General features: G+C 42.9%; 1 protein-coding gene across 4 annotated transcripts in view; it reads left to right on the top strand.

Annotated features, from left to right (window-relative positions):
* tpst1 (tyrosylprotein sulfotransferase 1) overlaps window positions 1–23,208 on the top strand; it is a 77,892-nt gene that overhangs the window by 5,774 nt on the left and 48,910 nt on the right. For 2 of the 4 annotated variants that reach the window (XR_014877931.1, XM_085184715.1), the window contains exon 1: window positions 21,321–21,562. The exons of 1 other annotated variant lie outside the window; for it this stretch is intronic. The gene's annotated coding sequence lies outside the window, so the exon portion shown is untranslated. Of the gene's footprint in view, window positions 1–21,320; window positions 21,563–23,208 lie in introns of those variants that run through there. One more of the 4 variants, XM_085184717.1, reaches the window with a different exon arrangement.

Below are 23,208 nucleotides of genomic sequence, written 5' to 3'. Positions count from 1 at the left end.
CTCACTACGAAAACATTTCTGCAACCATCACATCTGAACCATTTAAGGGGGACACAGTGTCTTAGATCCATTTAAGGCAACCCTAAAAGGATGATAGGATTGGGACATTATCAATTCAATTCAATTTTATTTATATAGCGCCAAATCACAACAAAAGTTGCCTCAAGGCGCTTCATAGATACAGAGAAAAACCCAACAATCATATGACCCCCTATGAGCAGCACTTTGGCGACAGTGGGAAGGAAAAACTCCCTTTTAACAGGAAGAAACCTCCAGCAGAACCAGGCTCAGGGAGGGGCGGGGCCATCTGCTGTGATTGGTTGGGGTGAGAGAAGGAAGACAGGATAAAGACATGCTGTGGAAGAGAGACAGAGGTTAATAACAGATATGATTCAACACAGAGAGGTCTGTTAATACATAGTGAGTGAGAAAGGTGACTGGAAAGGAAAAACTCAATGCATCATGGGAATCCCCCGGCAGCCTACATCTATTGCAGCATAACTAAGGGAGGATTCAGGGTCACCTGGTCCAGCCCTAACTATATGCTTTAGCAAAAAGGAAGGTTTTAAGCCTAATCTTGAAAGTAGAGATAGTGTCTGTCTCCTGAATCCAAACTGGAAGCTGGTTCCACAGAAGAGGGGCCTGAAAACTGAAGGCTCTGCCTCCCATTCTACTTTTAAATACTCTAGGAACAACAAGTAGGCCTGCAGAGCGAGAGCGAAGTGCTCTAATAGGGTGATATGGTACTACAAGGTCATTAAGATAAGATGGGGCCTGATTATTTAAGACCTTGTATGTGAGGAGCAGGATTTTGAATTGAACACCCGAGGTGTAATATAGTGATGATTTGTCCCGTGGTGTTCCTGAGGAATGCGAAAGGCGACGTTCTTATGCTACGCGCCGGGTTATGGATGAAATCCAGTACACGTTCCAGCCATGTATTCCAGCCCTGACCCTCACCTCAACCAGCACTTTCACGTTAGATACTGTTTTCCAAAGCGATTTAAATAAAACAAACATACATGTGTAGATTCAGGTTCTCATGTTTCCTCATTTTTCTGATCTCGTAATCTAGGGACGCGTTGGGTGGCCGGAAGCGCAACATACCTACGATTTGTCACGTAGCGTAAAATGTTAGGCTTTGGGAGTGAGAACATTATTAGTCTGGCTCTGGAAAAGGCAGATGATTAAAGTACACATGTCCACTACTAATAAAAACACTCGAGTCTTAATATGTTCTGTTTTCTGTCCACTTTGTGGATTATTGTCAGTCTGAGAGTGTTGGAGGTTTGTACTGCAAAAGGACTAGAGCTGTTACTGATGGTCTGAGGCATGCAACCTGAGGCTTGAAAGTCGGCTGCAGTACAAACCCATCCACCACCCCAGCACTCAAAATCTCGTCTTATTGCAAGGAGACACTTGCTCCTCGTAGCATTGCCGTTTTGGCCTGTTAGAACTTGGAAACTGTGTGGTTTCACATTGAACCACAGAACTGTTGTAACCCAGCTATAGTGACACAAAGACGCACATTTGTGAAGGGGAGGGGGAAATTTCTAATGCTTGCTGTGCTGAAGTTTAAAAGCTCTTTGTAAGTGCTGAGAGCTGATGCCCACGCTGGAGTCAGAGGAGCATCTGTGTGACGAGGGGTTAATGTGTGAAAGACACATTTGAGGAAATTGCCCTCTTATCTCAGTCATTGCCGGTGAGTATCACAGGCTGAGAGGATAATGACTGGAAGCATTAGGCAGTGTTCGACAGCGATAGGCTGTTAGGGTGAGGATAGGCTAGAAGCTCCTCTCAAATCAGCCCAATAACCAATGCAGGAACCCTTCTTTTGTTTCATTAGTTCATTATGAAGAAACGCTGGTTAGCATCTCAGCTACTCTGGTTGTGGACTGTAATATGAAAGTGACTTCAGTGAGTGAAAAGTCGTTATATTAAGAGACTGTGAGAGCTGTAAATAAAGGGTTAATAGACTAATGCGTAAGTTGCTGCTGTAACTGAATGTTTCCCATTAATTTAATTTTATTAATCATGTAATTATTAATCATGTACAGCCATTTCTAACAGCACAGTCAGTCAGGTCCTCTTGGCAGTAATCAGGTGAGTTTAGACCCTTTCCCGTGTGCTCAAGCACCCCCTAAAAATAACTATAATAATAATAATAATAATAATAGTGTATTTTACTATCATTTTCTGGAATTATCTTCAAATGTTGTATTTTCCTAACTTGTCTATTGACAACAGAATAGAACGAAAACAGGTTTCACGTCCAGTGTTATGAAAAGGGGGGAAAAAAACCAAACACTTGGACACTTCTAGCACGGGCGCCCACACAAACGCAAAGCAGGAGATGAAGCATCGCTGAATATGTTTCCAAACCAACTTCATTCTGAGCCAAAGACTAGAAAATATGTTGAAGCAAATCTGCCCTTTGGCTTCACCTGCACAAGTGCCGAGGTAGGTCTCCCTGCAGGATTGGTTTTCCCTTCGTCGGGAGCAGCGCTGGGCTCTTCAAATCACGGACAAACAGGATCCCAAATTCATTTTTAGTTCACAAACACTTGTTGTAATGACTAACTACTCCTGACATGTTGGAGATGTTTGCTCTTTATACAGTAAAGTTACAGCAGGATACAAATAACATCAGGCTGATCCTGCCACGATTTGTTCCCCCGGTTCAAATCACGAAACGTATTGATATCACTGTTGAATATTATTACACAGAAAAAAAACAACTACAGTAAAATAATCCCACCGTGACGCCTCTGCCTTTGTAAATGGAGGGACAGTAACTGTGTGTAAAACCTGCAGACAGTCAGATTAACAGTGTTCTGTCTCTATCTGCCATTCTGCAATTCATCTCATGTAAACGATAACGTGGCCACAGCGTGACGTGAAAAAAGGCACATACCTTTGACGCTGCGTGATGAACTCTGTATTCCTCGTCCACAGGTAAATCTGTTTTCGGTGATTCGAAACGCCGTTTACGTGGACGAAACAGCTGCGTTTTCAAAAATACCCGTGTAGGTGTGGACGTAGCGTAAAAGAGTTAGTAGTTTATTTTCTTACTACCTGTAATTTATTGCAGATTACTTGTATTTGCTTAATTGTTTACTAAATGTTTGAGGTGTGAAATAAACCGCAATGGAGCAAAATATGGGCGTGTTATGGCGTTAATTTTGTGCCTCTATTCTGAGCGCACATAAAAAAAATTGTAGGTGCAAGTGTTGTATTTTGAGGAGAAATTTATTTTGAGCGAAGAAAAGCTAAATTTGAGTGAACAAAATTCATTGCTGCGTGCAAAAAATGTATTTCAGTGTTTGCTATTATCCACACACACACACAACAGCAGCCCCTCTCGCTCAGTTTTTGCATTTGTGCTCGCTCGCCCGCGCGCGCTCAACTCTTTCTGTACACCGTTATATTTGTGCCACAAAACCAGCCAATCACAGACTTGAATACAAAAAAATCTGATTGGCTGTTTTGGTCTCCAATCAGCTCGAAATGACGAAATGCAATATCCTAGAATGCATTTCGTCCAAAACTCAAACGAGGCAGTGGCGGAGGAACACAGAGTGGCGGAGTTTGAAATATTATTCTTTCTGGGTCACAAAATAAACTTTTAAGATATTTTCATGTGAGAATGTTTCTGTGTAAACTTCAAATACCTGCTCGATTCATCAAGACATCACATATTTGCATAAGTGCTCCAACGTTTTCGGAGATGCCAAGCGCAAATGCAAAAACTGTGTGAGAGGGGCTGCTGTTGTGTGTGTGTGTGTGTGTGTGTGTGTGTGGATAATAGCAAACACTGAAATACATTTTTTGCACGCAGCAATGAATTTTGTTCACTCAAATTTAGCTTTTCTTTGCTCAAAATAAATTGGTTGGAGGATGTGTTTGTGCGTGAGCGGGTAGGGGCGGGGGGGGGGGGGGTGTGCGCGCGAATATTTTTCTTGTAAAACAGAGGGGGGCGCAGCAAAAAAAGTTTGGGAACCACTGGACCAAACCATTTACACACAATAGGGCGGGAAACAAACACCAATACTAACTAAGCACAGATCATCATAAGTAAACCTAAAAGACCCGTTGCTGACAAGCACATGATTGGTCCTGCTGAGGAGGACCAATCATGTGATGTGCTTGGTGATTGGCCAGTAGGAGAAACTTTGGTTTAAAAAAACAAAACTGATGGCCAGTGTCTGTAAAAGACTGTATACAAAAGATGGACATCATGACAGTTTTAAAGCCATATCTTTATCATGGCTTCTATCCTAAGTTTTTGGAGCCAGAAGTTGTCTGGTGTTGTCACGACCAGGGGAGTTTTGCCTGTTTACAAATCTTGTTGCTATGAGTGTCTAAGAGATGCCCTCTGATTGGTCCTAATACCTGCTATGAGTTATCAGCTCCTGAAGAAAAATAACTTCTTTACCTTGTTGCTCCAGCAATCTTTCAGTGACCAGTTTATTCAGATCTCAGCTCGAGTCGAGTCCTGCAATGCCTCCAGGTCCTGCTTGGAAAATTCCAAGAGATCGATAGACCACGTGACCTGTGCGTGTTGCATTGTAGGTACGAGTGGCAGCAAAATCAAAACACTGCATCAAGCACCAGCATTTCCAGCACTGGTAACCATTCATTCTGCGTTTTTAACCCCTACTTGCATTTTATTTGCCCTAAAAACAGTTATGTACAAAACGAAGGAGAACACAGCAGGTCCGTACAAAGAGAGGTGACGAAAAGGCAAAAAAACACAAACAAAAAACCCCCCAAAGGAGTGAAAGGGTTAGACCCATACGAGCATACAGAGGGGACGAAAGACATTAGCGTGCAGGGCCAGTTTACTAACGGGTGGTTACAGGACACTGACATGTTCTGAGTAGCCAGATATGTAGGTGGACACCAGGTTTTACTTTTGAAGGGCAACCCTTCAAAAAACAGACAGATCAGTGGAGTAGCCAAGGCAATAGAACAATATAAAACTCAATTACTAAAATATCATTTATTTCACAAAAAAGATTTAAAACAGTTAAAAACACCCCTGGCCAGGGAGAACACACAGTAAAAACATAAAAACAACACTAAAAGTCCAGTGGCGTCAGCCACAGCATTAAAATCCACTACAATCGGAGCGGGGCAAAGAAAACCCGGCAGCGTCCCGGCCGTCCTGTCTCTCTCTTCACTCTGGAGTACTGAAAGAGAGAGGGGGCAGCGACAGTCACTGTTCTTTCCAGTGAAAGGCATTTCTTGTTGCAGGGTGTGTCTTGGGACTTACCCCGCAATCCAGGCCCTCTGTCGCCTCTCAGTGACTTGTCGCGGGGTCCTCTCCTAAACTTCTCCCGAACAAATCCAGGCATAATCAGGAAGCGTTCAGTGTGTATAGTTTATTCTGCCGGCCTCCCAGGTGCACAAATTATTTACAAAGAAAATAAACAACTGACTTAATTCAAAACAAAACAAAAATCTATATACAAAACACAAGCGGCTGAGCCAGTCTGCATGTTACCCTCACTGTAACATCTCACAGTATACCCAGGTCGGCCCTGACGGCCTCCTTTTATACCCCATTGCCCCTCCCACTAGGCATAATAGTCGGATGACTATTATGCCTATTATTATTATTATTATTATTATTATTATTATTATTATTATTATTATTATTATTATTATTATTATCATTATTATTATGCCTATTATGCCTTTATCATTTCTTTCCCCCAAACACACTTTTTCCTCAGCTTATTTCCAGCTGTGTGTGTGTGTGTGTGTGTGTGTGTGTGTGTGTGTGTGTGTGTGTTTGCCTGAGTTTCTCTAGTGCCTACTTAATGGCCAAGGCCTCCTTCTCCACAGTTGAGTAGTTGGTCTCTCGTGGCAGCAGCTTTCGGCTTAGGTATAGGACCGGATGCTCTTCTCCAGGGTCCCCTTGGGCCAGCTCTGCTCCCAGGCCCATTGCAGAGGCGTCCGCCTGGACCAGAAATTTCTTCCTGAAGTCTAGGCTCCTCAGAACTTGGGTCGTACACAGGCAGGTTTTCAGCATATTGAAAGCTTGTTCACAATCCACTGTTCATGTTACAGGATTCTGTTGGTCCTTGCTGGTCAAAGCCGTAGAGAGGGTCCGCAATAGCCACAAACTGGGGCACGAATCTTCGGTACCAGCCAACCAGCCCCAGGAAAGACCGGACTTCCTTTTTGGTGTGAGGCCGAGGACATTTCTGGATGGCTTCCACCTTATTTATCTGTGGACACACCTCGCCTCTGCCCACTTGGTAGCAAAGGTAGTGGGTCTCCTGCCGTGCCCACTGACATTTAGAGGGGTTGAGGGTCAACCCTGCCTTATGGATTCTTCCAAGGATTTCGGACAGGTGCTGCAGATGCTCTTCCCAGGTGTTGCTGAAGATCACTACATTATCCAGGTAGGCAGCACTTTAGCGGTCACACCCCTGTAGTAATTTCTCCATCAGCCTTTGGAAGGTGGCAGGTGCCCCATGTAGCCCAAATGGCATCACCGTGAACTGGAAAAGGCCGGCAGGGGTCCGGCAGGCGGTGTAGGGTCAAGAGGACTCCTCCAGTGGCACTTGTCAGTAACCCTTGCACAGATCCAGGGTGGTGATGTACCTGGCCGTTCTGATCTTCTCCAGCAAATCCTCGATTCGAGGCATGGGGTAGGCATCAAACTCTGAAATGGAATTAAGCTTCCGAAAATTAATGCAAATGCGTAGTGAGCCATCTTTCTTGAAGATGATGACCACCGGGCTACACCATCTTCTCAGCATCAGCATCTTCTCCACCTCTTGGTGCAATTTTTCCACTAAGTGTTGTGGAACCCGGTATGGACGTTGGCAGATGGGATGTCCATCCTTTAGGCATATCACATGTTCGACAAGGGTGGTCCTGCCAGGGTTAACTGAACGCAGAGATGGAGTCTCCCGAAGGATTTGGAGTAGCTCAACAGCCTCCTGTGGTCTAAGATGGTGGTCTGTGGCTTTCTTTGAGCTTCTTCCTCCAGGTTGTTGTTTTTTCAACTCTCCCAGGTCTTCTGGTAAAGGTGGAGGCCTTGCCTGTGTTTTTAAATCAGTTTATGACTGTCATCAGATTTCATCTTTCTCCTTTTCCAGCTTTGAACTGCAGCTTTTTAAACTGAACTCATCTACTCCGTTACTGTGTGCAGTAGTGTACCGTCCTCCCAAATTCAACAAGGATTTTATCAGTGAGTTTGGGGAATTCTTATCAGGACTTTCAGTAGATTTTGATCATTTTCTTATTGTTGGCGATCTGAATATCCATGTGTGTTGTCCATCTAAACCTCTGGTTAGAGACTTTGTATCACTGCTGGACTCTTTTAACCTGACTCAGTGTGTGTCTGGCTCCACACATGAGAAAGGTCACACACTGGACCTCGTCATGTCTCACGGCCTGAGTATCCACGTCTCTGAAATCTGTGAGAGTGCGTGTATCTCTGATCACCTTCCTGTTCTGTTCTCTGCCACTGCACAATGTTCTGTTGCTGCAGTTAAAGCTCCTTCACGCCGCCACCGGATCATCAATACCCATTTACCATCCCAGTTCTCTGCTGCTTTCAACAACTCTGAGCTCTCCACGGTGGACTGGATTGACTCCCTGTGTGCAGAAGATTTAACTGCTCTTTTTAACTCAACATGCACTTCTATTCTGGACTCCATCGCTCCCCTAAAATCACTCCGTCCCAAAGCTCACACTGAACCCTGGATTACAGACTCTGTTCGTGCTCTCAGGCGCTCCTGCAGGTGTGCTGAGAGAAAGTGGAAAAAGGACAAGCTGCAAATCTCCTTCAATATCCTGAGAGACTCTCTTTTAACTTATCAGAAAGCTGCTAAAGAGGCTAAGTCCTCCTACATATCTAACCTGGTCAGCAGTAATGTCCATAAACCTCAGACTCTGTTTCGTGTTCTAAACTCCATTGTTGATCCTCATACGTCCACTCGCCTCACACCTTCTGTCACCCTCTGCAATGACTTTTTATATTTTTTTGTTAATAAGATTTCCTCCCTGCAGTCTGTCATTCCACCTCCACCTTTCAATCCCTGTGTTTCTCCCTCGTGCCAATCTGCCTTTAACCAGTTTGAGCTAATCTCTCTTTCTCAGCTGCATGAAACAGTCTGCCAGGTCAAGTCTACCAACTGTTCCACTGACGCTATCCCCTCTCATCTTCTGAAGCAGGTCCTGGACTCAGTTGGACCTGTCCTTCTGGTCCTGATCAATGCTTGTCTCAGCTCTGGTTGTTTCACAACACTTTTTAAGCATGCTGTTGTTCAACCTCTCCTCAAAAAGCCTAACCTGGACCCATCTATACTCTCTAACTATAGGCCCATCTCCAATCTGCCCTTTCTGTCCAAAGTACTGGAGCGAGTTGTCCTCAGGCAGCTCCAGTCATTTTTAGACAACAACAGTCTCTATGAGAAGTTTCAGTCTGGTTTTAGAGCTCGTCACAGCACTGAAACCGCCTTACTGAGAGTTTTTAACGATTTGCTTTTAACTGTAGACTCTGGTTGTGCTGCTGTCCTAGTAACCTTAGACCTGACAGCAGCCTTTGATACTGTTGATCACAACATACTGTTATCCCGCCTAGAACACTGTGTCGGTTTGAAAGGTACTGTCTTAAAGTTTTTCCAGTCCTACCTGGATAACAGGAGTTTTTCTGTCCACCTCGGTGAACTGTCATCTCCCAGAGCTCCTTTAACTTGTGGTGTACCTCAGGGGTCCATTCTAGGCCCCCTGCTGTTTACTCAGTATTTGCTCCCTCTGGGCGATGTGCTGCGCAAACATAATGTGTCCTTCCACACCTTTGCTGATGACATTCAGATCTACCTCCCTCTGAGGTTAGACTGTAAGGACTCTTTGCAGCCGTTATTCTCCTGTCTGTCTGACATTAAGACTTGGATGGCTCTTAACTTCCTACATCTAAATGAAAGTAAAACTGAAGTCATTGTGTTTGGGCTTCCTAAAGACCCCAACCTTTCCTTTGATTTTATGGGACCCCTAACTTCCAAATGTACTTCCTCCATTAAGAGCCTCGGTGTTACTTTTGACAGTGCTTTTAGATTTGATAAACAAATCAGCTCCGTAGTCAAGGGATCTTTTTATCATCTACGGATTTTAGCTAAAGTCAAGTCCTACCTGTGCAGGAACGATCTAGAAAGGGTGGTCCATGCTTTTATTACATCACGGCTGGACTACTGTAACTCCCTTTATGCTGGTTTAGATCGTTCCTGTCTGCATCGCCTCCAACTGGTGCAGAACGCTGCTGCTCACATGCTGACCGGTTCCAAAAAGAGAGACCACATCACTCCGGTCCTCTGCTCTCTCCACTGGCTCCCAGTTGCTTTTAGGATTGATTTTAAAATTTTACTGTTGGTTTTTAAGGCTCTTAACGGTACTGCACCTCCTTACCTGGCAGAGCTTCTTAGCATTTACCGCTCCAGGAGCTCTTTGAGGTCAGCAGACCTGATGCTTTTAGATGTTCCCAGGTACAGATTAAAGACTAGGGGAGAGAGGGCTTTTGCTGTGGCTGCACCCAGACTGTGGAACAGTTTACCTCCTCACATCAGATTCTCCACAAGCCTAGGAACTTTTAAAACTGCTCTTAAAACTCACCTCTTCTCATTGGCTTTTAGCAAGGTTTAACTTACTGTATTAACATATTGTTTTATCAGTGAGGTGTTTTATGTACTTGTGTTTTATTGTATTTTATATTTGTATTTTATTGTACAGCACTTTGGTCAGCCTTGGTTGTTTTTAAATGTGCTTTATAAATAAACTTGACTTGACTTGACTTGACTAAGATGAGTCAGCACCAGAAATATTGGATCCGATCTCTGCTCAGGTTCTGTCTTCCCTTCTCTTGGCACTTCTCTTGCCATCAGAGCTTTTGCAGGGGCCTGGTGTGCACGTTCTTCCCATTCTTTCAGGAGATTCACATGGTAAGTCTGCTTCACTTTCTTCTTTTCAGGGTGACGACTCTCATAGGTCACTGGCCCCATTCTGCGAAGAACTGTGTATGGCTCTTGCCATTTCGCCAGACGTTTACTGTTGGCTGAAGGAATAACATCTTTTGACCAGGTTAAAATTCACGGTGCGAGGCCTGTTGGTCATACCAGGTCTTCTGGCTTCTTTGAGCGTCTCGCAGGTTGACTTCAGCCTCCTCATGGTATCTTTCCAACCCATCTCTCATTTTCAGCACAAATTGCACCACTCCTTTATCATTTGGAGCGGAAGGAGGAGCTGGTTGTGAAAGAGCTGCATCGACCTAGAGGTAAAGTTAGTCCCTTGGTCTGTCAAAATCTCATCTGGTATCCCCAACCTGGAGAACAGCTATACCAGTGCACGCAGAAAATTGGGTTTCGTGACTGCAGGCAGAGGGAAAGCTTCTGGGAAGCGAGTCGCATAATCACACACCACCAAAATGTACTGATGACCCCAACTACTTTTTACCAGAGGTCCCACAATGTCCATAGCTATCCTACGGAAGGGACTGGAGATGACAGGAAGTAGCTGTAGCAGGGCTCTGTCAGACTTGCGGGCTGGACAAGTTTTCTGGCAGGTAGGGCGTGTACGGCGATATTTCTGTATGTCTGTGTACAGTGACGGCCAAAAGAAACGTGAGCTAACTCGCATATAGGTTTTTTGGTGACCCAGATAATCTGCCCAGGGGAGGGTATGTGCTAGGTGCATAATGAGGCGCCTACAACTAGAAGGTATCACAAGCCCTTGGTGGTCACCGTCAACTGCATACAACACATTTTTGAACTTCTCTTTCCCTCCCCATTTTCCAGTTCCCCCTTCAGTCACATTAGCAAACAAAACTTTCAGCGTTTCATCCTCCCTTTGTAACAAAGTGAAATGCAGGTCCAACAAAAAAAAAAAAAAACAGACAAAAATAATGCAGTTCAAGTGACCTTTCCAAGCGCATGCGAACCCACTATTCGAACCCCGGAACAGAATACCATCGGCTTGCCCAACTACTCGTATAATCGGCGATTATGGAGAGTCTACACCAGCGGTCCCCAACCCCCGGTACTGGTCCATGAGTCGTTTGGTACCGGGCCGCGAGAGTAGAGGCTCAGGTGTGAAATGTATATGTATGTATGTGTTTTATCGGTTTTCAGCGTTATTTTGTTATCGTTTTTATTGTTAACTCGGTTTTCCTGGGTCTTTTCACGTGTGTTATGAATAAATTTTCTTTTTTTCGGTACCGGTACTAGTTTTATTTTGTTGGATTTATCCGCGACACCTTAAAGGCCGGTCTGTGAAAATATTGTCGGGCATAAACCGGTCCGTGGCGCAAAAAAGATTGGGGACCGCTGGTCTACACGACCGGCTTTATTAAAGGTAAGTAAAAAAATATGTTGGCTATCCTCTGTGCCGCTCAAAATATCTCACCCCTTTCTGTCATCTGCGCAACAAGTGTAGAAACTAATGGTGGTGGTGCGTGTATGCGCTCAAGTCAGCTGTCTGCGGCCCGGGACGGTGTAACTCCGTGACATGACTTGAACAATTTTTTCCCACGAAGGAATCCGATAAAAAACAATCTCTTTACCCGTTGGCTTCCTGTGGCTGTCATACGACTGGTTATGGCAGTTAATAATACAACAGCTTCTTGCCATTCTTTGTGTCTCTGTTTATCTCTGTGACTGTTGTCTTGTAATAGCCCGGGTGTGCTAGCCACTTGTACCTACAATCCTTTGCTGTTTTACCCCAGAAATGATGTCACATTTTCAAGCTCTATAAACTGCAAGGGATAGAACTCCTCTTGAACACTTGCCCGTCCACTCTCCATCATTGCTGCTGTGTGTAAAAGGCCTTTTGTCCCAGGGTTATTGTGGGGTTTGGTGCCTGCTGTGACTTTGTAATTTGGCTCATGGTCATAAATTAAGGAGTAAAGTACAGCTGTTGTAAACAAACTTTACGTGAAAGGATGTGATTTAAATGTCTAACATTCACGTTTAACCAAGTGAAACTAATTCTTACAATAACTGAGTAGCAACATGTTTTTTTTTTAATATAAGGTTAATATTGCTAGCTTAAGGGGAAACGCCAACTCTCCATCCCTCACCATCTGCCCATCAACAACACACAGACCCCTGACAATCAGCTGTGGGATAAAACCTGGCCAGACTCACACTTAACCTGCTAAGATTAACAAAGACAAGAGCGAGTACAACAGAAACACTGATTTCAATTATGGCAATTAGAAATCACAGTCTTTGCTCTAAAAGAGATGGTATTAACTTTTTTTAAGGATTTAAAGTAAAAGGCAACACCCAACTAGGCCTACAGATGCAAGATTTGGATGTTGCTCTCGTTGGGGAGAACTCAGTGTCAGCAGGATTGCTCTCTTATGTGTGTCATACTCAGGCAATATCTGGTCATCTTTCTTGTTTCACCTTTGTTCACCCTGACTGACACGTTTGCGTGTGGCAGCTGTGGATTGTTACCTTCATCCTTTGGAAGGAGCGAAGATCGTGATTCAACAGTGCAGATTTATGCAGGTCATAAAGGATAAAGAAAAATAAGGCTGAATTTAAAGAAAATGAAGATTTCAGGTTAGATATACAAACAGCTGCAGTGGTGGAAAATGTTAGAAAGCTTTTGGATTTATTAAAGCGGTTTCAACTTTGTGGCTAAAAGTTATGACAGGCAGGATGGTACGAGCCAGACTGTTCCTGTGCTTTGAAGGGAGCGTTGTCCAGCTAGCAGTTTGGCATTTTGAAATATTTCAAGGAAAATCCTAAACTTACCTCGTCTCAGACTAAACTCAAGCTTTTAGTCTCCCTGCTGGATGAGAAAACCCCTCGTGACAGTGACATGCACTGCTTGACTTTGTTTGGTATGTATGCCACTTCACCTTGTTAGAATGGGCGTCTAGGCCATCTTCTCTCATCTTTGGCTTGCTTTGCTGGAAGAGGTTAAGAAGCTATCGAGTAATCAGCACAGATGTACCATTGCTAATTGGAAGCACCCCGAGGGAACCGCTTGTTTTAGACAGGAAAGCCGTTGGGGCTCAGAAGGAAAGACATGCATGCTGTTTCAGTCTACGCATAGCTTCTTATTCTATTTGATCCATGTAAGAAAGCTTTCTGGGGCGCACTAGAAGAGTGCAGCAAACATTATAGAAGGATATTCAAGAGAGGGGTAAGTGCAGCGAACTAGCTGTCCTAACCACTAACTGTGGTTAGTTCAGCAATCCAGCAAAGACTGAAGATGATTCACCACCTACTTCTTAACACAGAATAACTGCTATGATGCCTTCCAGTCAGGTTTTAGACAGAACCACAGCACTGAAACCGCTCTGACCAAAATGTGTAATGACATATGTCTGAATACAGACAGTGGAAAAATGTCAGTCTTAGTTTTACTGGATCTCAGTGCAGCATTTGATACAGTCGACCACAACATATTACTCAAACAACTGGAGAACTGGGCAGGTCTTTCAGGAACTGTACTAAACTGGTTCAAACATACTTAGAAAACAGGAAATACTTTGTATCAATAGGTAACTTCACATCTGAGCAGACAAGTATCACATGTGGAGTTCCCCAAGGTTCCATCCTGGGACCCCTTCTGTTTAACATCTACATGCTCCCACTGGCACAGATTATAAAGAACAACAACATAAACTATCACAGCTATGCAGATGACACACAAATATATATCACAATGTCACCAGGAGACCGAGGCCCTGTACAGGCTCTTGGTAAATGCATTGAGGAAATTAATGACTGGTTGTGCCACAATTTTCTCCAGCTAAACAAAAACAAACTGTGCCAAAGAAAAACGATTACAGGTCACCAGAGAACTTCAATCTATACACCTAAAAACCACAAACCAGGAGAGAAATTTGGGTGTAGTGATGGATGCAGACCTAAACTTAGAAAAACACATTAAGACAATAACAAAATCAGCTTACTATCACCTCAAGAATATTTCAAGGATAAAAGATCTGATGTCTCAACAGGACCTGGAAAAACTAGTCCATGCATTCATCTTTAGTAGGCTTGATTACTGTAACAGCATCTTTACAGGTCTACCTAAAAAATCAGTCAGACAACTACAGCTCATTCAGAGCTCTGCTGCTCGAGTCCTCACTAAGACCAAACAAGTGGACCACATCAGTCCAGCTCTGAGGTCTTTACACTGGCTGCCTGTCCGTCAGAGGATAGACTTTAAAGTTCTGATGCTGGTCTATAAAGCTCTGAATGGTTTAGGACCAAAATACATCAGTGACCTCCTGACCCAGTATGAACCTTCCAGATCCCTCAGGTCATCTGGATCCGGTCTTTTATCAGTTCCCAGAGTCAGAACCAGACACGGAGAAGCTGCATTCAGCTTTTATGCTCCTTATATCTGGAACAAACTCCCAGAAAGCCTCCGATCAGCTGAAACACTCAGTTTATTTAAATCCAGGTTGAAGACTCACCTGTTCTCAGCTGCATTTGAATAAAGCACCAAATCCACACTTAAGCTTAAATTTCAAAACTTACATTTTAACTTCTGATTTTATCTACTGTTTGTTTCTTTTTTTCCCCCATTTTAAATATTTTTATTTGTTTTTGTTTTTTAATGTTTCTGTAAAGCACTTTGAATCACCTTGCTATTGAATTGTGCTATATACATAAACTTGCCTTGCCTTAAGTACTAGCAGGAGAAGAACTGATTGCAAACAGGTGAGTTCATTCTTAAATAATCAGGCCCCATCTTATCTTAATGACCTTGTAGTACCATATCACCCTATTAGAGCACTTCGCTCTCGCTCTGCAGGCCTACTTGTTGTTCCTAGAGTATTTAAAAGTAGAATGGGAGGGAGAGCCTTCAGTTTTCAGGCCCCTCTTCTGTGGAACCAGCTTCCAGTTTGGATTCGGGAGACAGACACTATCTCTACTTTTAAGATTAGGCTTAAAACTTTCCTTTTTGCTAAAGCATATAGTTAGGGCTGGACCAGGTGACCCTGAATCCTCCCTTAGTTATGCTGCAATAGATGTAGGCTGCCGGGGGATTCCCATGATGCATTGAGTTTTTCCTTTCCAGTCACCTTTCTCACTCACTATGTGTTAACAGACCTCTCTGTATTGAATCATATCTGTTATTAATCTCTGTCTCTCTTCCACAGCATGTCCTTTATCCTGTCTTCCTTCTCTCACCCCAACCAATCACAGCAGATGGCCCCGCCCCTCCCTGAGCCTGGTTCTGCCGGAGGTTTCTTCCTGTTAAAAGGGAGTTTTTCCTTCCCACTGTCGCCAAAGTGCTTGCTCATAGGGGGTCATATGATTGTTGGGCTTTTCTCTGTATCTATGAAGCGCCTTGAGGCGACTTTTGTTGTGATTTGGCGCTATATAAATAAAATTGAATTGAATTGAATTGAATTACGTCATTACAAGCATGCTTGTGTGATTGGGTGCTTTGCGCTCAGAGTAGAAAAGCGTTATATAAGAACCAGTCCATTTACCATTTAGGTTAACTGGATAGATGGGCATAAAGAATTAGATGGATTTCCCAGATGCAATAATATTAAAACGTAATGTATACTGTGGAACAACAGTATACATAATCATGAGATATGGCATTGGCTATGGTAACCCTTGTTAAATATTTCTTTCAAAATAAGACACACCACTACAACACAGGAAAAGACCGCGGGAAACCGAGTTAACAAAAAAACAAAACAAAACATGAAAACCTTCAATTTCACACCCGAGCCTCAACTCTCGCAGCCCAGTACCAAATGACTCACAGACTGGTACCGGGCTGTGGCCTGGGGGTTGGGGGCCGCTGCTTTACACTGTAATGTAAATGTAATGATGCTACAGTAGTACACAGAAAACCCCGACAGTCAGGCGACCCTCTTTTAGCAAGTACTTGGCAACAGTGAAAAGGAAAATCTCCCTTTTAATTTAAAGAAATCTCTGGCAGAATTAGATTATTATTATTACCATTAGTATATGGGGTGGCTGTAGCTCAGCTGGTAGAGCAGGTCATCTACTGATCAGATGGTTGGTGGTTCGATTACTGGCTTCCCCTAGTCTACATGCCAAATATCCTTGGGCAAAATACTAAACCCAAATTGCTCTCCAATGCATCCATCAGAGTATGAATGTGTGTGAATGTTAGCTATAAAAGCACTTAGAAAAATGTGCTTGTGTGAATGGGTGAATGCACAAGTTGTATAAAGCGCTTTGAGTGCTCAGATGAGTAGAAAAGCGCTTTATAAGAACCAGTCTATTTACCATTTATATTGTTTGTAACCACCACTAACAATGTTTCTGTACAGCAATGAGTTCTGAATCAAAACTCACCAAATAAACCATTTTAACACACAGATTCTTGGTCTGACCAACCGTCTCAGCTATTAGCAAAAGATGACAACCAATAAAACTCCAAAAGATCATTTATTTGGACAATGATCAATGAAAATGAAGGGATAAAACAATCTAGTGTCCCCCTCACAAAAGGGATATTTTGCCTCTGTGCAGGGCGGGCCCACTATATGCTACAGCCTAAAGGCAGAGGCCGAGGCAGAGGTGGGTCTTGAAGGACAGCTTCTCATAACTTTTACAACTGCTCTTTTAGGAACTTTTAGAGGCAATCTTAAGGCTGGAGATGACTCTATAATTAGCCGAGACAGCTGGGTCAGACGATAACTTTTAAAGTAGATGTTTAATTAGCACCACCTCAAAGGCCTGCGTAATAGAAACAGACAGATCATATTTAACATTGAAGCATTAATACACTGCAGGACCACAACGGTATGGTTTCACTGAACAAGTGTTTGCCTATATTTTTCTGTGTTTGCATATCGTTCTTGTGTGTACGTGTATACATAATAACTTTAAGCCTAATGATTTCAAATAGGTATTCTGTGCTGTACAGATACATACTGTAAAGTCACTGTAGTAAATGGAGTTTATTCACCCATTTATAGAGGTGGTCACACTTGCTGATGACTGGTGGAGTTTGATTAGCAGCACCTGGTTTCTACTTTCTGCTGTAGAAACGACCCACCCATTATTCCTATGGAATAGCGAGGGTATATTGCAATCCTGTGTAAAACTTTCCTGAAACTGTCCATCAGAATTAGTCAGCCATGGCCATAGGTGTATAAAATCAACATGCAGACTACTGCTGCAAACATTTCTGAAGGAATAGTTCACCCTCGGGAATTCAGTGAATTCCAGCATAGTTGCCAAGTGTGCAACAAGTCCAGTCATGCAGTTTCTTCACTGCTAAATATTCCACAGTCAATTCTTAGTAGAGTTATAACAAACTGGAAATCAAAGTTGACTTTGACTTTAAAGTGAATGAGAAAGACAGCAACTGGTAGGCGCATAAACTGACAGAGCATCGTCAGTGGATGCTGAGCTGTGTAGTGTGCAAAGAGTCAGACCTCCAAACTTCATGTGGCCTTCAAATTAGCTCAAGAACAGGCGCAGAGACCTTCGTGAAATGCGTTTCCAAGGCTGAACAGCTGCTTCCAAGCCTTACATCTCAGAGTGGAAAGCAAAGCATCGGATGCAGTGAAGCACACCGCCACTGGCTCCTAGAGCAGTGGAAACGTGTTCCCTGGAGGGATGAATCACGCTTCCTCCCCACACCAATCCGATGGATGTGTCTACGTTGGGACCAGGAGAACAGTACTTGTCTGGCTGCACTGTGCCAAGTGTAAAGTTTGGTGGAGGGGGGATTATGGTGTGGGGGTGTTGTTCAGAAGTTGAGCACAACCTGTTAGTTCCAGTGAAAGCAAAGGATGGGCGGTGGGAGTGTTAATATTAAGCAGCAAATATTTATATAGGTAAAATATACATGTTTCCCATTCAAATTATTATTTTTTTATTATAATTTTTAATAGTTTTAAATTATACTACAATCTGGTTATCAATGCTACTTTTTAAATCTGAGACCAACCAATCTTTAAACCCTCAGTGATGGATGGATGCGTTAGGGCTCTGCAGTGTTGCTGATGCATCCAGGGTGGATTTGCATAATTTCAGCAGCTTCAGTAAAAGCACAGGTTGCCAAGGACAGATTTCTTCAGATATCTGCAGGTCAGACACTTTGTACAGACGTATTTCTATCTCTGTTTGTCTTAAGAACAGGTTAGTTCTGTTTTTGAGAGACTGCCGTGCAGAAAGACTTGTAATAGTCTCTTTATTAAACAAAACAGGAAATTAGAAAGCTAAACATGATAGGACAGGGACAGGAATGGAAATAGTGACTGACCTGGAATAAAAGGGTTGAATTGGGTTGATACTTGTTTGGTTAATGTTAGTAACTCTTTAATAGAGTTAAAACGTTTGCTGTTATGCCACTAGCGCCAAACGTCAGGACATTTTTAAAGTTCAAATATAACCAGAGCCTTTGGGCGTCTCAGGAAACTCACAGCATTTGCAGAATAAACAACGTCACCTCCCGTCTTTCGGCCAGCTGTATGAAAAAAAGAAGCTTTTCTTCTTTGCTGGAAGTAAAAAGATGCGTCAGTCATTAGAGATAAGAACAGCGACTGATACCCTCGACCTGGAGAGGACACTGAGCTCCTCAGTGACAGAGTGGAGGATTTAAACAGAACAAGTGGCCAGAGGATTTGGTCGTGTGTGTGTCTGTGAGCATTATTTTCTAAAGGTTATGACTTGTATCGTAAACTTCTCATTGAAGATATTCAGAATGAAATTAGATTGATACTTTTTTTAAAAGTGGCTTTTATTATTCACTGACAAAATTCAGTTTTTAAGGTAGACCAGAGATCTTATTTTCTCCATATCGTACTTTTGTTTAGCTGACAATATAGCCAATGTTGCTCATTTTTCTATAAGTGGCTTCTTACCTCAGCACCTCGGCCTTTGTACCTCCTTCCAGAGGAGGCTGGCATTGTTGGACACATTTCCTCTTTTTATCATGACTCCCATCCGGTCTCACACTCCACAGGCTCCTGAGTAAATGTCTCCAGGGAATGCATTGTGCCAGCAGGCAACTATTTCCCCCCTGAGCTACCACTACATATGTGTGTAAATGTGTTACACCACCTCGAATGTGATGGATTTCATCAGTGGTGAAACGAGCCTCACGTGCTGCTCGCATTTCAAAGGACTGCAGCGAATAGTTTTTCCACTCTGTGCATTGTTACCCTGCTGCTGTAAATGAGTCTCGTGGGAAATGTGTGTGTTGGCCAAACCATATCATATCAAACCACTTGCTATGTTCCAATTAAGTCTGTGTGAAACTGACCGTCTTCTTCAGAGGCCGAAAGGTGTCAGCTGTCCACCGATGCTCCGTATATTTGGTTAGGATGGATCAATATATAATTAAATATTTAAGGCGTATCAGATAGACAGTTGTCTGATATGATGAAGGCTGCTGCTTGACTGCAGCTACACAGGACAACAAATATTGCAATTATTAAATTATTTTCACATTTAATATTTTAATTAACCTTGTCATTGAAGGAGAGTGTCTAATGATTTTAACACAAAAGGGTTAAAAATGTTTGTGCAACTATAAAATTCAGCACTGTCTGTCAAACCCTGCAGTAATGTTTGCTCTTAGTCTTTTCTGTGCCCACTCATATCAGCTAACATGCACTTTTGAACCCTGCTGGAGATGCTGAGTGCTGATCTCTGCTGACTGCTCACTGTGACTGAAACCAGAGATCCATAATAATGGCATCATTGATCATTGGACATCTTTTCTCCGTCATTGCCTTCAAAGCGTCCGCTGCCATGAGAAATATTTCTGAAGCACAGAAGCAATCTCCTCAGTGAGAGGATTAATCTGCCCTCTCAGGCTTGACGTGCTTTTAGTCCCAGAGTTTCGGTCTTTCTGTGACCTTGTTCACTTAGAGGTTTTTGTCTTCTGCGTGTCATACAGCGCCTACTTCACCCATATGAAAGACAAGAATGTGTATTCCTATAATAAAAACATAGAAATAGTTACATTTTGGCTTTACAACGTATTTGGATGTTAAAATTAAAGTTAGTGGTGCCAGGTGTCCTTATTTTAAACAGAATTACTTTGAATGATCGTTACGATAAACACTGAAATGCAAAGTAATAACAAAATCGTTATTTTTTAGAATAATTAGTAAATTAGTTATGCTACAAACTCTGTAGTTTTTAAACATCTAATCAAAATATGCCATGCTAATACAACAAATCAGAAGGTAATGTCACCCCTGTGGTAATAGTCATGGTGATATTATCTTCTCTATGCAAAATTAGGACATTACATAAATTTCCAGTTTATAAATCACGTTCTTAGCAGTCTTTAAAACATATTCTCTTATCTTGAAATGGCATTTATTTAAAGTAGCCATCATCCTCTGCACCCACACGTCACATTTTTCTTGTGAGGCACCTCAAACAACTGGCAGCTTCATTTAGAGATAACCATAAAACACATGTCTCAATGTAAACTATGACGTGGAGAGTATTGTTACTGTATGATATGTTATTATATACCACACAGCCATACTCTCCATATCATTGGTATTTGCTTATCAAATGTGTTCGAGACACTTTGGAAACCATGAGGTTGAATGTCTCCAAAGCACCTCTAATTTGGTTGAAAGCTATAATAACAAATGTCTGCCATATTGCGATGGGTGATTATTATTTCCATCTATTTATTTATTTTTACCTCTAAGGTCTTTGCTACATTTTCTATATTTCCTTTTGCAGTTCACTAGCAAATTTCCATCTTAAATAGGTTAACAGGTAGGCTTATATCATCCACACTCATGCATTCAAGATGTTTATAGAAAGAGCTGCGCAGGTATTGCAGGACAAGTAGTATTCTTCCCAACAGGTTCAGCTGCAGTTCAGCAGTTTACTTTACCCTGTGCTCATTCTGACACAGCAACATTGAGCATCAAGCTGTGCTTTAAAGTCGGGATGTTTTTGAACAGGGTAATCAAATTATATGTGGCAGAACAGCAGCCTCATCAGTTTCACATGCATTTTACGGTTTTGGTATTTATAGGGCACGCAAGGCTAACCGCAGATATGCAAAACACCTATTTTTCTATATTTATCGACAGTACATAGTCATTACGACAAGCAACCTAAGCTTTGTCTAAAAGTTTGAATTTTCTCTACACTTAAGATTCGTAAAAATCGTGTAATGTTTGCAAAAAATGGTTAAAATGTCTTCATATTCATATCTACAGACTTTATCACTGACTCGTTGAGGCTGCAGTGAAAGTCCGTTTGGCTGTACTGTGCTTTTAAATCTACTGTAGTTCCGCCCTATTTCGCAAGAGCCAATCAGCAGCTCTGAAACATAACCCTGTTAAAATTCTAGACTAATCACAACTGTTTTTTCAATACCAGCCGAGCTCCTCACTTTGTAGCAGGCTGGCTGGCATTTCTTGCCTCCTGTCTACCATCAGTCTAAGAACCGCGCTCCACATATCATGTATACCCACAGAAAATACTCGTAAACCGGCTCCAGGAGACGGCAAGACAGCCTGGACACCGACACCGGATTCGGTGGAGGTTTTGTGACCGACTAACCCGAGCCTCTTGTGCCGTGTCCGCAGCATTAGGTAGGTGTTTTTGGTGGTGTTACGGTGTTGTAACGTCCCGCTGCCTCTTCTCTCCTTCCCATTAGCTCGCGAGCTGCGACAGTTAAAGTCATATTTGTATTGGTTTATCTATTTTGGTGGTGTGGGGTTGAATAGGCGCGAACGTTTTGTCGCCGTCACAAACGTTAACGTTCGCCTTCTTAAACTGAGGTTACATAATTGCTGGTGTACGGCTTGTTAGCTATCAAGGCTGGAAAAATGACCGCGACTGATACGAGTACGGGCAGATTAAGCTCTTGTCAAATAAATAGGTGTAGCCAAGCTTATGTGCTGACAGATAACTCCGCCGCGTGCCGCCCTCGAGGGAAAATCACGCCGAACTGTATTAAAAACGAGCCTTCGTGATCATTGCAGTTACACATGTCAAAGACATTACATGCATTTTAAGACCCGCCAGGCTGGGTCAGCACTCAGCACTGCTCCAAGCACGTACTCGGTACTATACAACATTTCCCTTTTATGCTCGTTAAAGTTCACGGTTGATACACATCAGTAGTTCAGATAAGCTCCACGAATTACCCAGAAGAACCAAACATTAAAGGAACCATACAGTGACTTTGCCAGGTGAAGAGTCATTTAATTGCATGGTTTTAATAGAGCTTGGTTTTTGAGGCTATGTGTAACATTAATGGATAATTAATGAGGTTACGTGTGTAAGTGTTTCGACCTGAGAGTGCAGCCAATGTTGGAAAAAGATGTTCCACCCCGAGCTAATAGGGTCAGGCTAATTAGCCGGAAAAGTGTATTAAGATGTGGTTTTAATGGCTAACATGTTGTTGTTGTTAAGAAAACAGTTATTTACTTTATCCTGTTGCGGACCAGAGACACGTGATCTCCATTAAGCGCACAGACTGGATCGTCGCACTTTACTTTTCCGTTATTTTGAGACAGTAGTGTTGCTGTTTTCCGCTGCTCTGTCCCATATTAGTATCGAGAAGTTCATATTCATCTGCACTGCTTACTGCAAATGTAAGCCTAGCAATAATATAGGAAATACCAGACCAGCGCTTCAGTGAAATATCCCCTGGACCTGAAGTTCATAGATACACTTGTAGCCTGAAGGCTTGCGTGGGTAAATGTTAATAATAATACTTTGTAGCAGCCCTGGAAGGCTGAAAGGGAAAAAACAGGGAGGGGGGCATAGTATTTCATTGTGCTGCTAGCCAGGAACACATCTGCTGTGTGCAGGTGGTCTGGGAAGAGCAGCTAAAGACTAAAGTCCAGATGAAGAGTATTTTATCAATGCTTGGCCTCCACAGCTGCAGAGCTGGATCAGTCGGACTCCAGCTCAATTATTCTCTCATTTCCGTGTCTGAAAAGGACACCCACCTTTGCATCACAATTATTACATTCAGTCAAGCAGCTGCGTTGCTGCTGGGCTTAGTCAGGATTTCAACTGCAGAGCACCGTAATTCCTTACGGTCCGTAGTACTCACTCTCAAAAACTCAATCCTGCCGAGGGCCCATATTTATCCAAGGTGCTGTAATGGTAACACCAGTAGTGAGACCTGTCACTAGATGTCCCGCACCGATCCTCTTCACTGTGAAACGAGTGATGCAGCACAGTTTGTCATGGACAGGCTAACACCTTTGTAGCCGTCAGCAGC

This window comes from Neolamprologus multifasciatus, chromosome 14 (assembly GCF_963576455.1).
Source record: "Neolamprologus multifasciatus chromosome 14, fNeoMul1.2, whole genome shotgun sequence".
Lineage (NCBI taxonomy): Eukaryota > Metazoa > Chordata > Actinopteri > Cichliformes > Cichlidae > Neolamprologus > Neolamprologus multifasciatus.
This window is presented reverse-complemented; position numbering and strand designations above follow the sequence as displayed.